Here is an 8,279-nt window from a genome sequence, read left to right on the forward strand (position 1 = left end):
TGTCCTGCAAGGCACAGAATAGCCCTGAGAATGAGCCGGCTTCAGACCTCATAGCGCCCGGGCTGAGCAACCCTGGGCGAGATCATAAGGTCCTTGGAGGCTGGCTGTGTTCCTCTCCCTTCCTTGGCAGCCTTATAGTTCATATTAGAGAATCTGGGCTTGAATCGTTTGAATCAACCTCAATTACTGTTGTACAACTATGATTTATTTCATAGATTCCCTAAATTAAGTCACTTTACTTTCTTAAGTCAAATAAATGCATTAAGGTGGAAACTTTATATAATTACAGCATTGGGGGAACCAGTATCACTTGCCACAAATAGACAGGACTCTAAAAATAAGGGCAAAAACATACAAAGTTGCTCGAAATGTCTGGCTGGAGATGGTTGCCTGGGTGGATTGAACACAGGCTCCTTTTTTTGTGGTGTTATTGCTCCGGGGTCAGAAGAGGGTTAAAGACATGCTAACCCCACGGAGATGTTTTCCTGAAGGCGAGGGGCCTGCGGGGATGAGCTTTCTTACGCTCCAGAGGGCATGCCCTGCCACGGAAACCTCCCCAGAGGCCGAGGGTGCCGCTCACCTCACACGGGGAGACCACAGCTGCCCCTCTTAGGTCGATAAAGAAGCTGGACACCCCACACAGGGCATTGCCCAGGGAACGCCAGCACAGCTCCCAGGTCCACAGTCTTGAAACCGGACAACAAATGCGTCTGGGCTGCCTGTCACTACTTGAGCCAATTAAGCAGAGCCAGGGTTGAATGATGTATGAGCATTTATTCCGATACTGCTGGCAGTATGGGAGAGCAGCAGGCCATCCATGCAAATCTGCTCTGATTCCTCCTCCTAGCCCGCTGATTACAGAGGGATAAGGAAGAAAGGCTGCGTGCAGAGGGAAAGGGAGATAGGGGCTGCAGGGTCCTGGTCCCTGTGTGTCCTTCCAGGATCTTGAAGTCTGATAACAAGGTAGTTAATTTCCAGTGGCGTTGAAAACAGCCCCACCCACTCCTGGGACTGGAGAATGGTCAGCATTCCTGAGGCAAACGCCCCCGAGGGGCTCAGGGTCCAGGCACAGCAACCAAATCAAATTGTCTCCTCTCCTTTGTCTGTTCTCAAAATTTTCTTCTTTTTAAAAAAATATATTTTTATTGATTTCAGAGAAGAAGGGAGAGGGAGAGAGAGAGAGAAATATCAATGATGAGAGAGAATCTTTGATGGGCTGCCTCCCGCATACCCTACACTGGGGATCAAGCCCGCAACGAGCCTGCAACCTGGACATATGCCCTGGCCTGGAATGGAACCGTGATCTCCTGGATCATAGGTTGAAACTTAGGCTGCATTTTCTTTTCTGAGCAATGGACCGATCTGAGTCCCAAAGTGTCTCTTATCTTTCTACAGCTCTGTCTTTCTCCTTGCAGCACATCCTCCAGTTTTCCAGGGTCTGTAGGGAAGCCTCCTATCCATAGTTAGTAAGGTGAACAATCATCAAAAACTGTGGTCCTGTCTTATGTGTGCCCTTCTTCCTATCATTTCCCCTCCTGTCAATTTCATCATCTTATATATATGAGACTAGAGGCTCAGTGCACAAATTCATGCATGGTGGGGTTCCTGGGCCTGGCCAGCAATCAGGGACGATCAGGGCCGGGCTGATTGGGGCCTGCTGGCCAGGGGGAGGGACAAGGGGAGGGACTGTGGGCCTGATCAGGGCCTTCCCGCCAGAGGGAGGGATGGGGACCAGGAGGTTGGCTGCCTTTGTAGGAGGGAGGAGGGAGCTGGCCTTTGGCCCCCCTGGGAAAGGGATCTGCCGCCACCCACCTCTGGTTCCTCATCCCAGCCCAGGGCTGAAGGTGACAATTGTGAGCCAGGTGCGGAAGGAACACACGCTGGCTGCCGATGCTGCCAGCTGGCTGTGGGAGATTGGCTGTGGGAGCACACTGACCACCAGGGGGCAGCTCCTGTGTTGAGCGTCTGCCCCCTGATGGTCAGTGCGTATCATAGCAACTGGTCGACTGGTCGTTCTGGTCATTCGGTCCTAACGGTTGCTTAGGCTTTTATATATATAGATTAGTTTTATACGGAAAGTGTCTTGCTACCAATTTGTATTATGCCTGGACTATTTTAATTTCCCTTAATGGATTTTTGGCTCTGAATCCTTTCAGGGAAAAGGGGCATTGGGTCTCTTCTGTAGCTGCTTCTTGCTGATGAGAGTCCTGAAGTCCTCCCTGTCTGACAAAAAAAGGAGGGAACCAGAAAGGGAAAGCAGTTTTAAGTGGAGCCAACAGACCATCCATGTTTCATTGACTCAATCGTCAGTCTAAGCTGTTGAGTCTTACTTTTAGGACCCAGTGATGTGGATGGCTTCTACAGTGAGGCCTGTGCTGTTTGAGCAAGCAATCAGGTAAATATACGCATTCATTCTGTGAAAACAGAAGCAAACGAAACACAAAGGTTAGTGCATACAGTAAATCTTAAACCAGTGGAGTAGATTTTCAGATAGAGGGCTTCCACTGGAATGAAATACACAGTGACAATTTGATGGATTGTCGATAGAGAACATTTCTGGTGATGTCATCAGGGCTGTGGCCTGTAAGGCCTACATAGCCACAGCCTTAAAAACAAAACTTTGTACTGGAGTCCAATACCTACAATTTGACATTGTGGTTTCAACTGAAGCACAAGTTTTCTCCCTAAGATTACCCTCATTTTCAAAGAGATTGCATCAAGTTTGGTTTTTGTTTAGCAGAAACCCAAGGGTAGCAATTGAGCAAATTGATTGCACAGGCTTTCTCAAATTTGCTTTGCCGGAATTTATTCATTTATAAGTAATCTTTAGATTGAGCTCTAGTGAGCAGTTGGTCCCTCAGGGCAGAGAAGCCAAAGCCATGGTTACCTGGAATATCTGTATGTTTTGGGCCATATCCTCAAGTCCTCGAGGTCCCCAAAGGTGTCTTGAGGTTTCTCTTTGCCATCTTTCAGGAAAGCAATCTTCATTCCTTACCTGGAAAGACTGGCATGAACTACGTGACCAAGCAAGGTACCAGGCTATTTTCCCAAGGGCTCATCCCTTCAAAGTCCATCTTTTCCTCAGAGCTTTCTGGAGACATCCAGAGTCCTAGCAAGTCTTTCTCAGACATGACATTCCAGTCCAAGTCTTGGTTAGTAAAACCACATTTGGAAACTGGCTTTATGAAGAAATTAGATTCCTGTTAGGAAGAAATTAGATTCCTATTTGATTTATGCAAATAACTATATTGCCATGAGAACAATAATACTCACTCATTAAGAGTTTCCAAATTCCAGAGGGACCAGGTAGGGAGAAAAATCTAAATGCCTCAACATTGCTTACGAAAGTATAATTTACCAAGTTGCTTTAAGAAAAGCAACTTGGGTTTTCCTTATGTCTGAAAAACAGTAAGATTAAAAGTCAGCGATACTTTTAACAACAATAACTTACAAAAACTATAATTATTTTTAGTTCATTAAGTCCCATAATCAATTTTTGTTTCTCCTGATTTTTCTTACCAATACTTCTATAAATCCAGATACCCTATAGAGTTCTAATAATTTCCATCCAGTTTAAAGGGGTTGACCTGAACAATCTATTCTCAGAGGTATGTAATTTAAAATGTCAGAGTCCCGCCGAAACCGGTTTGGCTCAGTGGATAGAGCGTCGGCCTGCAGACTGAAAGGTCCCAGGTTCGATTCCGGTCAAGGGCATGTACCTGGGTTGCGGGCACATCCCCAGTAGGAGATGTGCAGGAGGCAGCTGATCGATGTTTCTCTCTCATCGATGTTTCTAAATCTCTATCTCTCTCCCTCCCTCTCTGTAAAAAATCAATAAAATATATTTTAAAAAAATAAATAAATAAATAAAATAAAATGTCAGAGTCCTTTCTATGGATCTCTCAGAAGATATAAATTTTTGCAAATGCATTATAACAAAACAGAGACCATTTCTAAATGAAAAGAAGAAATTTAAAATGACATGGTTATGGATTTGATTATAATGCAATTCACATAAAATTCTGTCCTTTCTGCAAAACACAGTATTCCATAATAACAGAGTTATAAATGAAAGTATATCCTAATTTATGGACTCCTGAAGATTTTTATATAATCTTCAGAACATCCATTTTGATAATATGCATATACAAATAGAATATAGTTATTATTTCTTTATTTGACAGAGCTTCCCATATACCTTAAATATAAAATTTTCACCCTAACCAGTTTGGCTCAATGGACTGAAGAAGGGTTCCAAGTTCGATTCCAGTCAAGGGCATGTACCTTAGTTGTGGGCTCAATCCCCAATAGGGGGCGTGCAAGAGGCAGCTGATCAATGTTTCTCTATCATTGATTTTCTAACTGTCTATCCCTCTCCCTTCCTCTCTGTAAAAATCAATAAAATATATTAAATATATATATAATTTACCTTCAGAAGGAGAGAAAGCAAATCCTCGAGGCATTCCAGGACCTATTGGCATGACCTAAAGCCAATTCTAGGTCAAAAAGAGTTTCTTAAAATTCAAACCCTGGGAAGGTTGTCAAGCATATTTGACCAAAAGATTATATATTACTAGAGGTCCAGTGCACAAAATACATGCACAGGTGCGGTCCTGAGGCCTGGCTGGTGATCAAAGCATGAGTGTCTGGTGTGGAAGGACAGGTCCCAGCTGACCTCTGGGCCCTGGGCAGCACCTGGGCCCCTGGGCCCCCACGTGCCCCCCTCTGCCTGAGTCATGGTGCCCGAGTCCCCATGCAGAGATGTGGTGAGCTCGGCCAGACACCACGGGCTGGGATGCAGCAGGGCCTCTAGGCCGCCCAGCAGCGCCACACGGAAGCCAGCCTTGCAGTCTGGCTCCTGTGTGAACCCACGGGGAGCCCGACCAGCCCCTGTGGTCCCGACGGCTGTGGCCCAGCTCACCCGGGAGAGGATGCGTGAGTGTGAGGCAGGCTCCTCGTGGGCGCCCGGCACCTGAGCGTAGGGGCTTCCCTGGCGCACAGCCCTGGCATCCCGGGAGAGGGTAGCAGGGGGAGTGAGAGTGAGTTCGGTGGACACCTCACATTCTCACCGCACCTCCATCCCTGTCACCTCCGGCCCCAAATAGCCAGCAAGAGGTCGTAGACCCCCCGCCCAGGCGCTGCAGAAGGTTGGTTTTCACCACCCACCCCCAGTTTCTGGTCCCAGCTCGGGTCCTGGCCCTGATCGGGTGATCAGGGCCTGCCGGCCACTGGTTACTGTCTGTGGGGTGATCAGCAGAGCAATCGGGCCCCCACTTGAACCCGCCTTGGCTTGGCGCTGCCCACTCACCTGCTCCACCATCCTGCTGCGGTCCCACTCTCATTGGGGCCCACGGGGGGCCAGCAGCACCTCCATTGCCACCCACTGGCAGTGCCGCACCGCCCCCTGGTGGTTAGTGCATGTCATAGAGAGCAGTCGAACTTCCCATCAAACTCCTGGGTAAACAATTTGCATATTAGACTTTTATTATATAGGATTATAAAGAAGAAAGAGTATAAATTATCTTTTCATTCAAAGTGACAACAAAAGGGTATTAAACACAAACATAAGCTAGCAGAACTTCAGTTCCCACAATTAAGGAGATGGCTTTTTTAAAAAAGTCATCAAGTACCTGATTAATATAACATAATATATAACCATTTTAATAATTTATAGAACTTTTGCTTCCTAGGCAAATACAAAAAAAAAACTTTTTCCCTTTTAATAGACTGAAAAAGGACCAAACAAATTCTGTATTAGTTTACTCTAGATTCATATATTTTATTAAATGCACTAGGGGCCCGATGAATGAAATTCATGTGGGGGGCGGGGCACCTCAGCCCAGCCTGTGCCCTCTCACAATCCAGGACCCCTTGGGGGATGTTGGGCCTAAACTGGCAGTAGGACATCCCTCTCACAATCCAGGATGTTGCATGCACCAGTGACCATACTTTTCATACAGGTGAAAGGCATCTTGCTTTTGTATGGGCAGCTACATTTTTGTGTCCTGATTATAAAAAGTAGTACATAACATGATCCTTCTGAGGTGGTAGTACCATTTCCCCCATCTTATGGGTGGAAAAACTGAAGCAGAGAGAAGTTAAGTAATTGGCTTTGTCACACAGTTATAAGTGTCAGCATGAGGGCTGACCACAAAATGTGCAAGCCAGAGTCAATGCATGTCATCACTGCATCATCCTGTTTTTTCAGTGTTAGAGTAGCCTTGCCAGGTTTTATTTTTAAATCTAAGAGACTGTTCTCAATATATAGAGTAGGGTCCCTAGGCCTGACTGGTGATGAGGGCCATCTGTGGGGCAACCAGCCGACAGAGCAATCAGGGGGCCCCCGCTGGCATCTGCCTTGGCTGGTGGCTGGTGCTGCCTGCTGGCCGGCCCCGGCCCCTGATCACCACCACCGGTTGCCTCCCTCTCAGGGGGCAGATGCTCAACACAGGAGCTGACCCCCCTTGTGGTCAGTGCACATCATAGCGATCGGTCGTTCTGCCAGTTGTTCTGCCGTTCGGTCGATTTGCATATTAGGGTTTATGAAATAGGATTATTCAGTTTACCTACATGTTTCTTTTTGCTTCTTTCCGCCATATAATTTTTTCAACTTGTGCAGACCTTCTACAATTTTCCTAATCCCCTTCAGATTATTTTTCTTCTTAACTCATTCAGAAATAACCAACTTTATTTTTTACATGATCCTACCATATTAAGTCTTAAATAAAATCCCATCAAAGATTATGTCCTATTACATGCCATGATTAGCTTTCTACAAACAACTGCTTTCTGTGTACAAATCAGTGTCAATGACATAAAAAATAAAACTATACTAGGCAGAGAGCTTTATTAACCTGTTTCAAACAAGATTCTTCAGCTTAGCTGCAACGAATGATTTATGTATAAGCAAAAACTGAAGAGTGGCATTGGGCTAAAAAATATTATCAGATCCATAAATAAAATTTGAAAAAGCAGTCACAATATAAAATAGCAGCTCCCAGAAACTTCTCCAAGTTTCCCTTCTTCAGAAGTTGACTCAGTTCAGTTTGCTTCATTCTTGGAAGCCTCATCAAATCCCCCACGAGATCTGCAACTTCGTCATCACCATCCTCTCCACCCACAGACTGGGCAGAGCCTCAGCCAGTCTCCTTAACCGTCAGACTGCCTGCCGAGCTGGTTTAAGACACAGGGTAGCACTGCTGTCGGCTGCCCTGTCTCAGCACGGCCTGTCATGGTGAAAGTGTTCGCTGCCAGCGATGCCTGAGCTTTAGGGTTGTTGAAGTGGATCACTGTTCCTTGGTTTGTGAGCATATTTGCCTCTTTAATAACAGAGATACTGTTTACCCCTGACTTCTTTAAGGAGAACTGAAGTTGCTTACCGTCTGCTGTAGCTGTTCTGCGAACCCTACGAGCAGTTCCTTTCCCACCCATGCGCACTGTGCCTGCAGTTTGGCAAATTTCTCTTGGTTCATGATAGTTTCTTTCATCTTGTTGGAGAGGAAATGGGGCCACATGGAGGACTAGAGCTGACGCTTAGGGGGTTTAAGGCAGACCAGTTGAGAACCAGAAATAACCAACTTTAGAGCCACCTATTTTCAATGCTAGATTACCAAAACCATATCATTTCTTTCCAATTTAATTAGAATTCTTAATTCTTAGAAACTTTGACCTTTTTGGTGACAAGTAAGTAATTAACATTCCTCAGATTAGCAATACATTCACATTTTTCAGAGCTATCTATAATAATAAAATCATAATATGCTAATTAGACCAGACATACTTCCAGACAACCTTCCAGACAAAGCCAGGGCTGCAAGGGAAGCCCGGGTCCTGAGTGACAGAGGGAAGCTGGTGCCAGCAGCTGGGGAAGGAAGGCCTACTCTTGCATGAATTTCATGCATCGGGCCTCTAGTATTCAAATAAAATCCAAGGCATATTCATTAATAGATTCAAATCCATCCTCTAGATTCTCTGTAATAAGAAGCAAAACATAGGCAAACTCAGGTTAATTAGTATTTCAGTATCCTGGTATTTCAAAATACCTAGATATTTAATCATTTTTACTATTTAACCCAGCAGACTCCCAAGTTTTAAGTTACCAAAAACTTTGGAAAAACTATGCCTAAGTATATATAATTATTACTGAAAAGCTTTATCATAAACCCTTCATTTTAGTTACATCTATTTATTATGTCACTAGAGGCCCTGTGCATGAATTCGTGCATGGGTGGGGTCCAGTTGGCCCCACTCCTAATCGGGTTGGGGGGGCCAATCAGGGA

General features: G+C 45.3%; 1 pseudogene; it reads right to left on the reverse strand.

Annotated features, from left to right (window-relative positions):
• Nucleotides 1–7,041: 7,041 nt before the first annotated feature.
• LOC139014407 (transcription factor BTF3 pseudogene) lies at nt 7,042–7,487 on the reverse strand (annotated as a pseudogene).
• Between the last annotated feature and the right edge of the window lie 792 nt (nt 7,488–8,279).

Source organism: Myotis yumanensis, unplaced genomic scaffold (genome assembly GCF_028538775.1).
Source record: "Myotis yumanensis isolate MYYU_CA2020_CCGP unplaced genomic scaffold, mMyoYum1.0.hap1 SCAF_7, whole genome shotgun sequence".
In the NCBI taxonomy this organism is placed as follows: domain Eukaryota; kingdom Metazoa; phylum Chordata; class Mammalia; order Chiroptera; family Vespertilionidae; genus Myotis; species Myotis yumanensis.